This window comes from Bos taurus, chromosome 1 (genome assembly GCF_002263795.3).
Source record: "Bos taurus isolate L1 Dominette 01449 registration number 42190680 breed Hereford chromosome 1, ARS-UCD2.0, whole genome shotgun sequence".
In the NCBI taxonomy this organism is placed as follows: Eukaryota; Metazoa; Chordata; class Mammalia; order Artiodactyla; family Bovidae; genus Bos; species Bos taurus.
The window spans coordinates 27,460,521-27,479,140 of NC_037328.1; positions in this window are offsets into that span (position 1 = coordinate 27,460,521).

Sequence of the window (18,620 nt, forward strand, 5' to 3'; positions counted from 1 at the left end):
ATTAAAATTGCTTGAATTTTCTTTGTGGTAAATTGCCTTAGATTTTGTAAAAGTATAATATATATACTTTCTATAAACTCATGTATTTTCTATTTTTGTGTGGAAATTTATCTATAAATCTAGTTAGTTTCTGTGTTGTTTTATTCCAACACTGTATCCTTATTTATATTCTTTTTAATAGATTCTTTTGCATTCTGATAGAAAAGTATGGCAGTCATTGGACTTTCCTTATTTAGGGCATGAGTTGAGATTGCTTTGAAATTAGACTCACTCAAGTCGTTACTTTGAACAACAAAATATTAAGGAAAGTGACATGTGTAACTCCTTTTTGGTTGAAAATTTTAACTGCTGAAACTTGATTTCTATATTTCCTTTGAATGTGATAATCTTGGAAGAATGAAAAGAGATTGAATTTTTTCAGCTCAGATTCTTGAATGACTACAGTGAGGAGAAGGTCTTTCCAACCCTCATTGGATAAGTGACCTGAGGAAGAAATAAATATTGTGGTTTGAAGCCACTACATTTTTGAGGTTATTAGTTTACAAAACAATTTTCATTGTTGCTCACTGGAATCTTGCCTTAGATTTTAAAATATTGGCATCTAATCAAATTTAAAATAAATTAAAACAGATGAAGGCTAACGTAAGGCAGCTAGAGCAAATATAATTGTGGGCCAAATTTGATCCATGTGCCATCAGATAAGTATTTCTGTATCATCTTTTCCCACTATGATTGATATTTTGCATGCTTCTCTTTGAATCTCTGATAGATCTGTTTTATATATTTTTATGCCAAAGATTTTGCTAGTTAATTTTTCAATGTATATTTATTAAAATATACTGATTCTTTGGCCTAGCTGTTTACAAAGCATAGAGTGTTTAGGTATGAGAGAAGTATTTACAATCTGTAATGGAAGGTACACACATATGTATATGTAACATGGATAAGTGTGTATAAAAATGCGTGTAATACATATACATGGTTAAAATACATTTCTAGTCCTAAAATGGATTGGCTCTGTCCTGGGGTGCTGTCAGGAACCCCCAAATTAGGCAACTTTCATGTCTCTGCAACTGCTCCACTTAACCAAAACTGCTGTACACCCAATCACCCAATCCCCAAATACCAAGCCTACCCTAGGCTCCACACTATTTCTTTGTTCTTTATACATTTTCTATTTTTCTCTTCCTGGTCCCCTATCCTTCATCCTGTAAAAGTTTTCTGCCTTCCTGCCCATTTTGTTGTCACTAAATGAGTTGCCTGCTACATGAAGTTTTGAGTAAGGTTTGTTTGTATCCAGATACAGCCAGATATGCAAAACAAAACATTAGGACCCACCTATTTAAAGGCATATGTGCATGTCTCTTTCCATACCTGCACAACATCTCTGAGCTGAATCTGAGTGATATTTCCTCTTCATCCCCAGCCCCTATGCTGTCTGATATTGCATTGAATTCTGTAGATGAAGGAATTCTGCCTGAATCAAGAGTGACATAAGAAGAGCAGTCTCTCATTTGTCACGCAGAGCAATATCTTGGTGCCCAACTTACACAGTGAAGAAGTTTTCGGTCCTGAAGAAGTTAAGGTACCAGTGTTAGGCCAAACCTGAGAATTGTTGGAGGAGCTTGGCCACATGCAAAACCAGCTTGGTAAAGGATGGCAGGAGACCTGGGTTAGGTCCCTAGATCCGGATGATCCCTTGGAGAAGGGAATGGCAATCCGCTCCAGTATTCTTGCTTGTCAGAAAAAGTGACATTTCAACAACTAGAGCAAAAATGATTCTGGGACAACTGAATGGCCATTTAGGAAACAAAATTAGACTCATTTATTGTTTTTGTTGTTCAGTCACTAAGTACTATCTAACTCTTTGCAACCCCATGAACTGCAGCATACCAGGTTTCCCTGTTCTTCACTATTTCTCAGAATTTGCTCAAATTCATGTCTATTGAGTCAGTGATGCTATCTAACTATCTCATCCTCTACAGGCCTCTTCTCCTTTCGCCTTCAATCTTTCACAGTTTCAGGGTCTTTTCCAATGTGTTGGCTCTTTGCATAGGTGGCCAAAGTATTGGAGGTTCAGCCTCAACATCAGTCCTTCCAATGAATATTCAAGGTTCATTTCCTTTAGGATATTAAATATCAAACCTAAAAACAAGCCTCAAGATAATAGGAATCTAAGTGTGAAAAATAATACTGTATGAGTACTAAAATAAAAATGGCCAAATTGCTTTATAATTTGTGTATTGGAAAAGTATTCTGACTATGATTCAAAATCCAGGTGCAATAAAAGTAAGGATTGGTATTTAGAAATGTCTAATAATATTGATGATAATAAGAGATTTAGCATGACAAAAAAACACTTGAAGTAAAGTCCAACAAATTAAATGAAAGAAAAAAGATATTGGCAGAAAAATATATGGTACAGATAAAAAGTTAGTGGCTTTAACATATAGGAGCCCTAAAAAAAATTACTATTCAAGAAATAGAACCAACAAATAAATAAAACCAATAACTGTGAGTTTAAAAAGTCAAATATTTTCCAAGCAGTAATATAACTTTATTTCCAATGAATCATCACAACATTAATGGACCAAAACAGAGCTATTCTAAATAAATCATGAAGACATTTAAAAAACAATCTGTAGTCAAGGGATATCAATTCTCATAATGTTTTCTTTGTAGTCTATAACTCAATACGTAAGTAAAAATATGTTGGAAATAATAGAAGCCACATTCTCTCTATTGAGGAAGAGTATTATAAAGAATGAAGACTAGAATGAATTTTGTGCCATTGGATTGGAATGAGAGGTATTAAGATGCTCTTAGGAACTCATGGGCTTCCCTGGTGGCTCAGACAGTAAAGAATCTGCTTACAATGCAGCAGACCAGAGTTCAATTCCTGAGTTGGGAAGATCCCATGAGGTAAAAAAATGGGTACCCACTGCATTATTCTTGCCAAGAGAATTCCATGGACCGAAGAACCTGGTGGGCTACAGTCAATGGAGTCACAAAGAGTCGGACATGACTGAGTGACTGACACAGACACAGACGAGTATATTTATCTGTACCTATATACTATTTGTGTCCATCCATTACCCATACACCGGAGAAGGCAATGGCACCCCACTCCAGTACTCTTGCCTGGAAAGTCCCATGGATGGAGGAGCCTGGTAGGCTGTAGTTCATGGGGTCACTAAGAGTCAGACACGACTGAGTGATTTCACTTTCACTTTTCACTTTCCTGCATTGGAGAAGGAAATGGCAACCCACTCCAGTGTTCTTGCCTGGAGAACCCCAGGGACGGGGGAGCCTGGTGGGCTGCCGTCTATGGGATCGCACAGAGTCGGACACGACTGAAGTGACTTAGCAGCAGCAATACTCATATACATGTGTGCAGTGTGTACAAATGTTAACTAGTGGTTGTAAGTGTGTGTGTGAGAATAATTTTCAAGCTCTTTTCACTAATAAGGCCTAAAATCAATGACATAGCAGTCTCCCTGAATCCACTTAATAGTTATTTAAGATAATGAAGATTTCTTGGAGAAGTAGACTTATCCCTGGACTAGAGTAGGAAAAACATAAAATAAGCCTCAAATATCATATGCTAGAAATTAGGTCAGAAAGTAAAAAGCACTCAAAAAAAGTGCTAAAGTATTTCAAAGGAAAGAGTGATGAGCTTATATGGGCTCTCACTAGGCAAATGTGGATTAATTTGAACAATTAAACACTGATAGTAAAGATTGTAACCCCCACTGAATAAAATAATCTATCAGTCCACACTGACATGAGCAAAGAAATGAATACATAAATAAATGGGGGCATGGGGAAAGCTTTATATTACAGAAACATGACAATACATTTAAGTAAAATGATGGAATTAGAAAATCATCTATTATTTTAATCTCAGTACTAATTGATGCTGGCAAGACTAAGTAACAGATGCTAATACTAATGGGTAAAACTATGATGAGGTGCAGGATATTTTCATGGTCTCAAAGTATTTCCCCACAAATTATTTATTCATTACAAAGAGGAAACACATTCTCATGTGGAGAAACCTAGCAGAAACTACTTTGTCCTAGTGATTAAGGTAACATGAGCAATATTGGAACACGTTGAAGTTATATACCTCCTGATGTGAAGCGCAGAGGAAGACAACATCAATTCTGTGGTTTTTCTTCCAAAATTGAGGACACAAATCTAATCATGGTAAAATACAAGCAAAAAGGATAAAAAATAAATGGTGAATTCTAGTTAATATAAACCTGTTTTCTTTGTGTTTTGCAAATTTCCTCTAAGATGGAAATTATATAAAAATAAAAGGTACAAAAACTACAGACATAACTGCCAAGAATCACACACAGAAATGCTTGTTGGCTGGAAATAAAGGTGTATGTATGAATGCACATATAATTTTACATTCCAATAGTTTGTTCCAGATTTAGAGTTTGCATCTATTAATCTTTTGTTTATATCTTGAAATTATTCAGTGAGAAAAATGGTATTTTTATTATGTAAGAGATGAATAATCTGAGGCACTTGGCTATTTTTAACCAAGTTTAATACAACACTGAATAATCATATGACTTAATATTAAATATTCTGACCTCTAATGGAGTTTCTTACTTTCCTACATGGTGACATTTTTTTTTCCTTTTATTTGATGGGAGGGGCCCTGCCCCAGGCCGGAGGCGGGCCTTTCGTGGGGGTGTGGCTGGGGTCTGTGCAGAGGGGAGTGGAGGGGGAGACCCCAGGTTGGGCTGCGTTCTGAGAGCCGAGTCCTCCCTTGTGGAGGCCGTGGCTGCCACGGACCCCGCTCACGGGCACCTTTCTTCTCTTTCCAGATGAGCCCCCGGAGAGACAGCTCAGAGGCGGCCTTAACCTGCAGGTCAGGGCCGGGGGCGCCCCGGGGCTTGTCTGACGTGGGGCTGAGGCCCGAGGTGCAGCAAGGGGAGGGTTCGGCTCCCTGGAGGGGGCGGGCCGGAGGAGCATCCTGAGCCACGGGGTGCCGGGGTGGCGGGCGAGTGGTTGCGCCGGGGTCGTTTGAGTCAAGCACTGGGGACGTGTCTTTTGGGTGGAAACTCTCACTGGAGATGTTTTCTCCTACTGTCCAGAGCTGAGACCTAGTTAAGCAATATTTCTTCTCTCTTGAACAGATTTTGTGTTTGTTTGTTTGTTTGTTTTCCTATTTTAAACTGTTTTTGTCAAATTTGGAGTTTGGTGTTTTACTTTGGTCTCTAAGATAAGTTTCCAACTTTTGTGATACTCAGCCTTTGTTTTGTTCTCCAGAAGTGGTCCATTAAATTTAAAACTTAGTTTCCAAGAAATTGAAAGCTGCCTGTTTGAGCATTCATTGCTCTGGGCTCTGGCTTTCTTACTCTCTGAGAATTTCCATTCTTTCCTGCCAGTTCAGCAATACATTTTAAATGTTTTCTTTAAAGTGTTTAACAAACATTTTTAGAGGTTTGACAATAAGAGAGTTTCAGAAATATTAATTTGATATATTGCCTAAAATGGAATATTCTTGTTCTTTTTTCTCTTTATGGAAAGTACAATTGGGACAGGGGAGGAAGATTCATGTGTTAATGATCAGTGGTGGCTCAGTTTACCCGGCAATTTGGTACACATATTACAAGGACAAAAATACACTACATGATTTTCTTAAATTTCACTTACCCACACTAAGATCTAATTAGATTGACTGCAGCTGTCAGAAAATGTACTATGGTTACTTTGATTGCATTAAAATGTTTCAGGTTTTACTAATCAATATAGCTCAGTTCAGTTGCTCAGTCGTGTCCGACTCTTTGCGACCCCATGAATTGCAGCAAGCCAGGCCTCCCTATCACCAACTCCCAGAGTTCTCTCAAACTCACATCCATCAAGTCCGTGATGCCATCCAGCCATCTCATCCTCCGTCGTCCCCTTTTCCTCCTGCCCCCAATCCCTTCTGTATCAGAGTCTTTTCCAATGAGTCAACTCTTCGCATGAGGTGGCCAAAGTACTGGAGTTTCAACTTTAGCATCATTCCTTCCAAAGAACACCCAGGGCTGATCTCCTTTAGAATGGACTGGTTGGATCTCCTTGCAGTCCAAGGGACTCTCAAGAGTCTTCTCCAACACCACAGTTCAATAGCATCAATTCTTCGGCTCTCAGCTTTCTTCACAGTCCAACTCTCACATCCATACATGACCACTGGAAAAACCATAGCCTTGACTAGACGGACCTTTGTTGGCAAAGTAATGTCTCTGCTTTTCAATATGCTATCTAGGTTGGTCATAACTTTCCTTCCAAGGACTAAGCGTCTTTTAATTTCATGGCTGCAGTCACCATCTGCAGTGATTTTGGAGTCCCCAAAAATAAAGTCTGACACTGTTTCCACTGTTTCCCCCATCTATTTCCCATGAAGTAATGGGACCAGATGCTATGATATTTGTTTTCTGAATGTTGAGCTTTAAGCCAACTTTTTCACTCTCCTCTTTCACTTTCATCAAGAGGCTTTTTAGTTCCTCTTCACTTTCTGCCATAAGGGTGTTGTCATCTGCATATCTGAGGTTATTGATATTTCTCCCGGCAATCTTGATTCCAGCTTGTACTTCTTCCAGCCCAGGGTTTCTCATGATGTACTCTGCATATAAGTTAAATAAGCAGGGTGACAATATACAGCCTTGACGAACTCCTTTTCCTATTTGGAACCAGTCTGTTGTTCCATGTCCAGTTCTAACTGTTGCTTCCCGACCTGCATCATTATAGTACTATATATATATATATATATATATATATATATATATGTATTTTTAACAATCTACATAGACATTGTCAGAGGAAGCTAATACTTTCTATGAACCATGACCAATTGATAAAAAAAAGCTCACCAATCTAATAGAAAAAACAGTCAATGTTTATGAAGAAGACTTTGTAGAAAATTAAATCAAAACAATAAATACATGTAAGACTATAAATGACTTCATTATAAATGTCATATCTTATCCTAAAAAGTGAAAGAAGACACAATATATCATATTTCTGCCAGAGCTTAAGGAAAAACAACACTCTCACATACCAAGGTTCTAATGACAGTTGTTAGTTTCTGGACAATAGTCTATTATTATCCATAAATTAAAGTGACAAATATTCTTCAACAAAGCAAACCCATTTCCAGGGAATATACCATTCCTAGAAAAGTAAGCACCCATAGGAGAGAATATAGATGCAAGGGTGTTTGTGTGTGCTCAATTGTGTCTGACTCTCTGCTATCCCATGGACTGTAGTCCACAGACTCCTCTGTCCATGGAATTTTCCTGGCAAGATTACTGGAGGAGTTGGTTGCCATTTCCTCCTCTAGGGAATCTTTCCTACCCAGGAATCAAAACTGTGTCTCCTGCATTGGCAGGCAGATTCTTTACCACTGAGCCACCTGGGCAAGGATGTTTACTGCAAATTTTTACTAGCAAGAAACTGCAAACATTGGCAAGTACAAAACATGTGAGTAATTGAAAAAATTTTGATAGAGTTGTGAAACTGGCATATTATGTAGCTTTTAAAAATAATCATTTTGAAAACTTCATGTAATGAAAGACATTGATAAGATATTGTGCAGAAGAAAAAAGCTACTTACAATGGAATTTGTACATGCATGCTCCTGTTGTAAAGGTAAGAATGTCAAGAGTTTTATACATAAGATCTTCTGTATGTGTGTAATAGTCACATAGATATAACATGGTGTGTACATATAGTATGTAAATGCATGTCTATATTTGTGTAAAATTATGTGGACTCAGAAAAAAAAATATGGAAATATACCTCAGAGGTAGTTTTAAAAGTTTATATGAGCTTAATAAAAGGGAAAGGTAAGGCAAAAAAAAAGACAAGCAAAAGGGGAAAAAAATCTGTATTCTTTAAAATACATAATTACCTGAGCACTTATATGTAAAACACACACACACATATATATATATACACACACACACACATGTATGCATATATATACTTTACGTATATGTGTATATGCATATAAAGGATACCTAGAATGCCCCAAATATGCATTATATTAAACATTGTTTAAAATAAGTTATCAATTTAAAATGCACTTCTTTTAAAACTTTATTGCAGTTTCTTCACAGAATGTTAGCTAGAATCTTAGAGGTGGAGTAAATTTTAGTTTACAAGTAGACTGATTTGACTTTCTGCAATTTAAGGTTCAAATGGTTTTAAAAGTGTGTATGTAGATGAACTTTTTACATAATAACTTTTAAAATGCTATAAATGTCAACTATACATTTTTAAGGGACAAATTAAAAAAAGTAGGCAAACTTAATTCAGCAATTTCTAAAAGTCATGTGAGCATAAGTGTAAGACCTGCACTTCTCTAAGACTATAAAAAGAACCTGGAGTCAGCAATGAGACATCAATGTTTTAATGGAATTAGAATCTTACAAGTCGGAAGCAAGATCCTGAAGAAACACCCGACCAGGTGCAGTGAACAGTGGGCGGGGCATGGCAGCAGGCTTCACTCCTGGGGGGAAGGCAAGGTTGACTCATTGGTTACCAGGGAAATCAGCAGAGAGGCATGCCACTCATTGCTCCTTTGATAAGAACTGGCTGGGCCCAGGGCAAGTATGTGTAATGATCAGTCCTGTGAGTAGGATATTAGTGAAGCAGGCACTGGTCCAGAGAGTACGTACAGAGAACAAGAAAAACGCTGTCTTGAGTGGCCTGCGCTTACAGTGAATTAATCCCCACACTTTGGAAACTTCTCAGTTCATATCTCCACTGTTTCTGGGTTTCTCTCCTCACCTCCTCTTGGCAGCCTTTGTGGAGAGATGTGGTTGACTGTTTATTATCGTTCTGTCCTGGTGTGCTCATCAGATTTTGCCCCCTACAAGATAATGGGGAGGGTGACACTTATGGTTCTTTTTCCAGCAGAGCCCAAGATGAAAAGAACTTTGCTTCCCTGTGTGAGCTGCTCACTTCTGAGGCCCCAGTGTGGCATGACCATAAGTGTCGTGTGTCACTGCACCCTTTCATCCTTCTGTGCTTGAGCTGCTATACAAAAGTATCATACACTGGGTGGCTCACGGATGGAAATTTGCTTTTCACAGCTCTGGATTGGGGAAGTCTAAGATCAAGGTGCCAGGTGATTAGATTTCTAGTAAGAGAGCTTTTCTTGGTTTATGGAAGTTCACCCATTTTCTTTCTTGATCCTCACATGGTGGAAAGAGAGCATGAACAAGCTTTCCAGTGTCTCTTCTTATAAGAACACTAATCCTATAAAATTAGGATCCCACCCTTATGGCCTCATGAACCATAATTACCTCCATAATGGCCCTAACTCCAAGCATAATTACAAGGCATATTGGGGTGTCAACATGTAAATTTTGGAAGGACGCAAACATTTAATTCATAGCAGTTATCTCAGGCTTAAAGCATCATTGCTCTTACTTTCAGTCTCACAAAAAGTCTCATGAAAAGCTCTTTGCCATCAGTACTCAAATCTAGAGCACTGAGTTTAGCAGTGGTTAGATGTCATGCTTTTCCCTTGAGTGTCTTCATTGCTCTCATTTGTCTTTTCCTATGAGCTTAGAAACCATCTTTTCGTCTTCAGTACATGCATAAGTATATACATATGTACATACACATCTATATTGTAAATAGAGGTATAACTTAATAATAGGAAAGTGTGGATGGGGATGAGATAGGTGTAAAGCCTATTCTGGTCCTGAGGACATTTAATCTTGATTATGGATCACCCAGAATGGCATAGCTAGCTAACTTTATATGGCAGTGTGTATATAAACTTAAAGCTTAATCAGTTTGTTCTGGGGGAGAACTCCATACTCAGAACACTGGAACCTAAAATGAAAAGTTAAAGAAACTAAGAATGTATAAAATATAATATTGGAATCATGATAAAGAAATATAATTCATTAAAAGAAAAAAAGAACATATGCAACAAATACTAATGTAATTAGCAAAAGTACCAGAAAAATTGCAACAATGATTCTGTTAGTTTTTGGCTCTGCCATGTGGCACGTAAGATCTTAGTTGCCTAATGAGGGAATGAAGCTGTGCCCTGGGCATTGGGAGTGTGAAGCCTTAATGACTAGACCACCAGGGAAGTCCCTATGACTATGATTCTTAGGGCAAGCATTATTTTATTTTGTTTTTGATTTGGTACATTTCAAGAGTTCAAAATTCTTAATTAAATAGTTATATAACATAATGGTATACTTAAAAGAGGCAGAACTTGAATGACAAAACATTCAGATTAAATCTCAATAGCATGAAGCGCTGTTCATTTATGAAATCATTATTATTACTAGTTAGAATACTTGACCAAAAGAATCTAATACTGCCAGTGACCTTGGGGAAAGTGACATGTGTGCTTTATATCATAGCACTTCAGAGTAAGTAATAAGTAATGAAGTTGGCAAAGATAAACATCAAATAAAAAACATAAGTAAGTAATTAACTGCAACAATGTTGAGAGGACACATGAGTCTGGGAATTGGGCCAAGACAAAGGTTATAGTCAGTGTGTTTTTCAAAAATGAGGGATAGGACCTAGAAGGTAAAAGAAAATGGTGCCAAGAAAGTATGGCAGTGATAATGCTTAACTAACGATAACTCTAGACGGAACAGAAAATGCTCAAAGGAAAACAAATTCATTCCAACTGGCCAGCAATCAGATTTCAAAATCCCAAAGTTACTCTTACTTTCTTAATAAATATATGGCTTCTTTCCTTATTTTGTAAAGTCAAGTACAATCTCATTGATTTCAAACCAAACATCTCCTAAGTTACGACACATGCTTTAGGCAATTTCATTTAATTTGTTAATTCATGCCTTAAGCATAGTGACCGTAAATTTACAACTTAGTATGTGAGAAAGACAATATTATACACCTCAAAGGCAGCCTGGGAGGCTTTATGTGTAAAGAGGAGGGCAGTTAGTGGAGAATAGAAGTCTTTGAACATGTTATGCCCACAAAGGGCTGTGAATGAATCCAAATCTCAGAAGTAAATGAAGTGATAACACACCAAAGAACCTGCAAACAAAAAAAAGAAGGTCAGGAGGGCAAAAGTAAGCAAGAGAGAGCCTTCCATAAGGATGTAAACATTTGAAGGGAATTACAGGACTTGCACAAGATAGCAAAGGTTTCGGTGGGAGGAGCTCCAGGAATGCAGAGGAATGGAGCATTCTGCTTACATTTCTAACCACACACACACACAGAGGAACAAGCTACTATCATTGCAATTTGTAGTAACCATTCTTAATGAAATTCCAATATTTTGAGTTGAGGAAAATGCCAAAGGAAGGATGTAAAACATGTAAGATATATTAATCTATCAATATTATAGAAAAAGTAAAGGAATTTCAGAAAACCATCTACTTCTTCATTGACTATGCTAAAGCTTTTGACTGTGTGGATCACAACAAACTTTGGAAAATCCTTAAAGAAATGGGAATATCAGACCACCTTACTTGTCTCCTGAGAAACCTGTATGTAGGTCAAGAAGCAACAGTTAGAACTGGACATGGAACAATGGGCTGGTTCCAAATTGGGAAAGGAGTACATCAAGGCTGTACATTGTCATTCCACTTATTTAACATATACTTTGAGCAAATCATGTGAAATGCTGGGCTGGATGAAGCACAAACTGGAATTAAGATTGCCAGAAGGAATAGCGATAATCTCAGATATGCAGATGATACCACTCAAATGGCAGAAAGTAAAGAGGAACTAAAGAGCCTCTGATGAAAGTGAAAGAAGAGACTAAAAATTTGGCTTAAAACTCAGCATTCAAGAAACTAAGATTATGGCATCAAGTCCTATCACTTCACAGCAAACAGATGGGGAGAAAATGGAAATAGTGGCAGATTTTATATTCTTGGGCTCCAAAATCACTGTGCATGGTGACTGCAGCCATGAAATTAAAAGGCGGTTGCTCCTTGGAAGAAAAGTTATGACAAAACTTAGGGTATTAAAAAGTGGAGAAATTCACTTTGCTGGCAAAGGTCCATCTAGTCAAAGCTATGGTTTTTCCAGTAGTCATGTACCGATGTGAAAGTTGGACCATGAAGAAGGCTGAGTGCCGAAGAATTGATGCTTTTAAACTGTGGTTCTGGAGAAGACTCTTGAGAGTCCCTTGGACTGTAAGGAGATCAAACCAGTCAGTCATAAAGGAAATCAACCCTGAATATTGATTGGAAGGACTGAGGCTGAAGCTCGAATACTTTGGCCACCAGATGGGAAGAGCTGACTCATTGGAAAAGACCCTGGTGCTGTGAAAGATTGAAGGCGAATGGAGAAGAAGGTGGCAGAGGATGAGATAGTTGGATAGTATCACTGATTCAATGGACATGAACTAGGGCAAACTCTGGGAGATGGTGAGGCACAGTGAAGCCTGACATGCTGCAGTCCATGGGATCTCAAAGAGTCGGACATGACTTAGGGATTGAACAACAACAACACAAATCCCCACGAGTTCAGGGGAATGGAGTGTGCTGCTTATTTTTCTAACTCCCTTTCCCCTCATAGGAGCAAGCTACTGTTAGTAGAATGTAAGAACTAGACTTGCTTGCATGCTAAGTCACTTCAGTTGTGTCGGACTCTTTTTGACCCTATGGACTGTAGGCCACCAGGCTTCTCTGTCTATGGGGGTTCTCCAGGTAAGAATATTGGAGTGTGTTGCCATTCTCTCCCCAGGGGATCTTCCTGATCTAGGGATAGAACCCAAGTCTCCTGCACTGAAGGTGGATTCTTTACTGCTAAGCCACAGGGGAAGTCCAAGAACTATAATAAATCACTGAAATTCTAATACTTTGAGTTGAGGGAAACACCACAAGGAAGGATCTAAGGTACAGATTTTGAAGAATAACATAACAAGAAATCCCAAAGGAAATATATTTATTTAGCTTTTAATCAAATTTAGCTTCAGCTCTCAGTAAAATTTTCTGGGTAAAATGACCTGGATACTCTGTCTACTAGGCTATTACTAGAGATCTAAGTAGGTTCTAATGTGAGTTAGAATTTGCATTCAGTCTTCTGTCAGCTAAACGAGATGAGGCAAAGAAGAACACTGATGCTACATCTTATGAAGTCATAATTCTAACTTTTCCTCTGACCATGGATAAGTCATTCAGGCTCTGTTAAATCTTAGTTAAATGAGAGACATGGTTATTATTTTCAATTACATTATTTTACAGTTTTCAATTTAATCATACTTTTGACAGTAATACTTTCCAGTTTTACACCCTTTTATTTATTGAAATAGCATTTAAAACAGGGTTGCTGTAATTAAATAGGCCATGACCTTGAACTGATAGATCTATAATTTGAAAATTACATTTCATAATAGAATTATTAAATACATTTCACATCTATCTAAACTTCATCTTAATTATAGTAAGTTCTTTATTATCCAGGATTTGTATATCCAATTTGCATATCAGATCTGTAACTCTTCTTACTATCTGTATTATTTTGCCATTTAGCCATTTAATTATTCATCAGTTTATCACTTTAAAGACTCTTCTCCTGTTTGCAATTATTATGACAAAGTTGTGTGCAAGAGTAGAGTAAAATTAACAACAAATATTTTATGCATTAGTATTTCCATTATTTTTTGGCTACAATTATTGAAAATTTCTATACTAAACTAATAAATAAAAATTAATATTATTTGCTTTAGCACATTCTTCAATTATAAAAATCTGCCTATATTTTTAATTAGAACATTGCATATATTTTCACACGCTCATAAACTTTTATTACAAAAGCTGCAAACTAAGACAACATCAAATAATTGTAAAGAGTTCTTATACTACTTAGGATGTAGGAAGTATTGTTTAAAAGATGATCAGAAATAAAAGGTAGGGTTTTAAAGTTTTTTCATGACATCAGTGACTTTTATAAATTACCATGTTCTATGATGAGAAAAGCTTTTTATGTGATATACATCCTGTAACTCCAACTTATAACATGGAGAAGGCTTTTAACATTAGTTGAATGACAATAAAGTTTTTACATATTCAAGTAAAGGAGACTTCCAGTCACTCTTACCATCCTTATGGGTGGATCAAGATTAGGGTTAGGGATAAGAATGGGGTTAGATTGAAAAAATTTGTGTATCTTTGGAAAAGATCATTATAGACTATATATGAGGAAATGATTGTTTTTTAATTCTTTGATATTAAGTATTTAGGCAACAGAAAGATTTGAATGAAAACACAATACACATAGCAACACTAATTCAATGGACATGAACTTGGGTGAACTCTGGGAGATGGTAACGGACAAGGAGGCCTGGTGTACTGCAGTTCATGGGGTCCCAAAGAATCAGAGAAGAATTGACAACTGAACAACAACATGTAAATGATTAAAATGATTACTTCAAAAAATTATTTCATTGGGAAAAAAGTGCAACTGATGGCAGTATCTTGGGAGAAAAAAGTGATGGTTCAGATATAATTCCAGCCCTCACCAATATGGGGCACAGGAAAGAAGACACCTGGGGTCTGCTCTGGGATGTGGGCCAGTGTTTATGGCTGACAAGAGATCCAACTGTATAAACACTCGGCTTGCTGTTGGAGGAAATTAATAAAACCAGCCAATATCTGGGTCTTTAATTAGATGATTTGTTGTTGTTTAGTTGCTAAGTTGGGACCCCATGAACTGTAGCCTGCCAGGTTCCTCTGTCCATGGGATTTCCCAGGCAAAAATAATGGAGTGGGTTACCATTTCCTTCTCCAGGGGATCTTCCTGACCCCGGGATCCAACGCAAGTTTCCTGCTTGGCAGGGAGATTCTTTACCACTGAGCCATCTGGGAAGTCCAATTAGATGAGTAAGAAGATTTTTTTCCTCAGGAATCAAATGAGGGGCCACCACTTCCTGAGAGACGCTTCAGTGTCAGTAGGTAGACTGCAGGTTGTGTTAGGCCTGTGTTACAATCACTGGGAAGAATGTGGGGTGTCCAAGTAGGGATAAAGTCCTGTGGACTGACAAATACAGCAAATGAAAATAGTGGAAGGGAGCCACTACACTGGGTGCTTGTTGACTTTAAAGGAGACTTGGAGGTAATACGGTAACAGTTTACATAAGTCTCCCAGTCATTAGATAGTTTTTGAATGTTTAAAGAGAGCATAAGCCAGCACAAATGTGAGACATGGACGCCAAGGTCAACTCAGTTAGAACATCGGATCTTTGCCCTTTGTCTTCTTTCTTCCTTCCAGCTGTGTATAGAAAATTCAAGAGCCACAGGTCTTAAGCCAAAGTCATTTCAAAGTTTCTCCTTAATTATGACCGAGATATTGGGAAACTTCTCCTCTGTTTTTCTTTTTTTTTCTTTTTTACTTCCAGTTATCTTGAGGTAGAGCACATGCTTTATCCACTGGCCTTGAAGGAGAAACAAAACAAACAAAACCAAGCAAACCACATCTTGACAGCATTCTCAAAAACATAATATCTTTGGTAAACAAACCAAAAAATAATTTCCCAGGATATTAGATCTCTGGACCTCAATTCCGAAAGAGCTCAGCAGTGATTTTTATTTGTTTGTTTATTTCCTAATGGAAGTGCCAGTTTTCCTATTGATTTTTCAACCTCTCTTGACAGTATTCTCAAATGTCTGTGTAGTCTGCCTTATAATCTATAGGCTCTTACTGATAGAGTCTTCTATACCTATCAATCAGAAAGGATTTATTAAATACAGGCTATGTACCTGGGCTTCCAGGGAGTAAGAAAGAAGTGAAGGACACTCTCATTCCTCTAAAAGGATGAATCAATATTTTGTCATTATCAACAATAAGACTATGAGTGTAAATATAAAGTGTATCATCTGGTGAAGAATATGATTTCCCTAGCTGCTGGAAGAAAGTGTGGAAATGTTAATGATAAATTTGTCATATTGGGTTTTGAGGTATAAAACATTGCTATGCTGTTTTTCTTGCTTTTATGTGTATCTTCTCAGTCGTGTCCCACTCTTGCTTTTAAGTTTATCAATTAAACTTTCTAGAATGTTTCTAACTATTGATTTTTCCAATTACCTTTTGGGACACTAATTTTTACTCTCCTCATTGGTCTAATTTTTATTTTTAAAGTTTTTTTTTTTTTTTTTAAGTTTTGGCTGCACGGGTGCTCATAGCTACGTGCAGGCTTTCTCTAGTTTCGGCAAGCGAAAGCTACTCTTCGTCGCGGTGCACGGGCTTCTCATTCCAGGGGCCTCCCTTTTGCAGCATGTAGGCTCTAGCGCACACTGGCTTCAGTACTTGCACTGTGGATTCAGTGGTTGCGGTGCACAGGTTTAGTTGCTCCATGGCATGTGAAATCTTCCCAGGCCAAGGATTGAACCCATGTCTCCTGCACTGGCAAGTGGATTCTAATCTACTATATCACCACGGAAGTCCCTGGTCTAATTTTTAGATGTAACTTTCCATATATTGGTACTCCTGCTTTGGGGACCAATGTGATATTAGCACACATGATTGAATGAATAAACATATTTGCTTACTCTAGTGTGCTTGCTTATGTTTCTATTCTTTAGTGTCTTAGAGGATAAATTAGAAGATATAAATATCTTCAATCCTAATCCTTGGAAGTTTACAAATGCAAATTGCAGCTTTAACTACATACACTAATTTCACTCTCAGAGTATGTTTGACTATGTGGCATCCTGTATATGGTAACACTGTGAGTAGGATTAAATCTATAGTTACTACTACCTCCTAAGTATCTTCTCTCAAGGTTTAACTTACTTTCAAAACTAGTGGGGTCATTATTTCCCCATTTCCAAATGGGATAATACCCTTCACTTTGCCTGGTGCTAAGGTGTACTTTAATTCTGCTGTGTATTCTAGTTTCAAAATGGAAAAATCACCCATTTCCCATAATTTATTTAATTTTTACAGATCACTTTGTTATGAAAATATAAAAACAAAATAAATGCACAGACAAGAAAGTACAACAGGGCAGTAACAGGCAAGAATACATGGTATTTTTGTAACCTAGCGTCTAGACATAGGTTGGTTTAGCTGTCACAAATACCCAGACACCTATCTATACATAATTCTGTCATATATTGACCAGAGCATCTTCTATAGCTCTGTAGCTGTGAGTAGGTCTTCTTCTCTGAAGTTTTCTAGTGACCTAATAAAATGTGTGTGTATTAGTCACTCAGTCCTGTCCTATTCTTTGCGACCCCATGGACTGTAGCCTTCCAGGGTACTCTGGGATTTTCCAGGCAAGAATATTGGAGTGGGTTGCCATTCCCTTCTCAAGGGGATCTTCCGCACCCAGGGATCAAACTCAGGTCTCCTGCATTTCAGGCAGATTCTTTACTGTCTGACCCACCTAGAAAGCCCTAATAATACTCTAACTGCTTTCTCCCCAACCCCTCTCTCACTATGTGGAAAAAACTTGTGAACTACCTAATTTATGTCTGATCTATTTCCTGTTGTGAAAGAACATGATTTCATTAGATTGCTCAACTAACTTCTTTGTAATATAGGAGCTTCCCTGGTGGCTCAGATGGTAAAGAATCTGCCTGCAATGCAGGAGACCAGGGTTTGATCTCTGGGTCAGGAAGATCCCCTGGAGAAGGAAATGGCAACCCACTCCAGTATTCTTGCCTGGGAATTCCATAGACAAAGGAGTCTGGTGGCTACAGTCCACAGGGTCACAAAGAGTTGGACCCAACTGTGCAACTATCACTCACGCATATATAAGAACTTCCATGGTGGTCTAGTTTTTAAGATTCTGTGACCCCAATGGAGGGGCAAAGGTTCAATCCCTGGTTTGGGAAATAAGATCTCATATGTTGCTTTCCCCTCAATCCCTTCACTTGCTCACTCTGACTATGTTGAAAAATCTTGTGAACTACCTAACTTATGTATGATCTATTTACTACTATGAAAGACATGACTTCATCAGATTGCCCCACTAACTTCTTTGCAATATATATATATATATATATATATATATATAATTTATTTTTAAATATACAATCCTTTTTCTTGAAACTGATTAGAAAAATATATTGCTTTTTGAAGAATAGGTACCCGAAAGTACCAAAAAAAAAAACCAAAAAACAAAAAAAAGGACCTAGGAAACACCCAAGATATGTTTTATATATATGTATATGTATATGTATATATATATATATATATATATATATATATATATATATATATAATATTATAAATAACAATATAATCAATAGGATTAGAACCCTCTTGATGGGAAGGAAATTTTGGAACAAAGGAGAAAGAGAAAGAAGCAACAAGATCTGTAGCAAGGAAACTGAGTCACAATTTTGTTGTTGTTTAGTCCCTAAGTCACATCAAACTCTTTGCAACCCCATGGACTCTAGTCCTCCAGACACCTCTGTGCATGGGGTTTTCTAGCCAGGAATACTGGAGTGGGTTACCATTCCCTTCTTTGCAAGCATTTAGTTACTTGTTTCAGAGAAGGCAATGGCACCCCATTCTGGTACTCTTGCCTGGAAAATCCCATGGGTGGAGGAGCCTGGTGGGCAGCAGTCCTGGGGTCTCGAAGAGTCGGACACGATTGAGCGACTTCACTTTCACTTTTCACTTTCATGTATTGGAAAAGGAAATGGCAA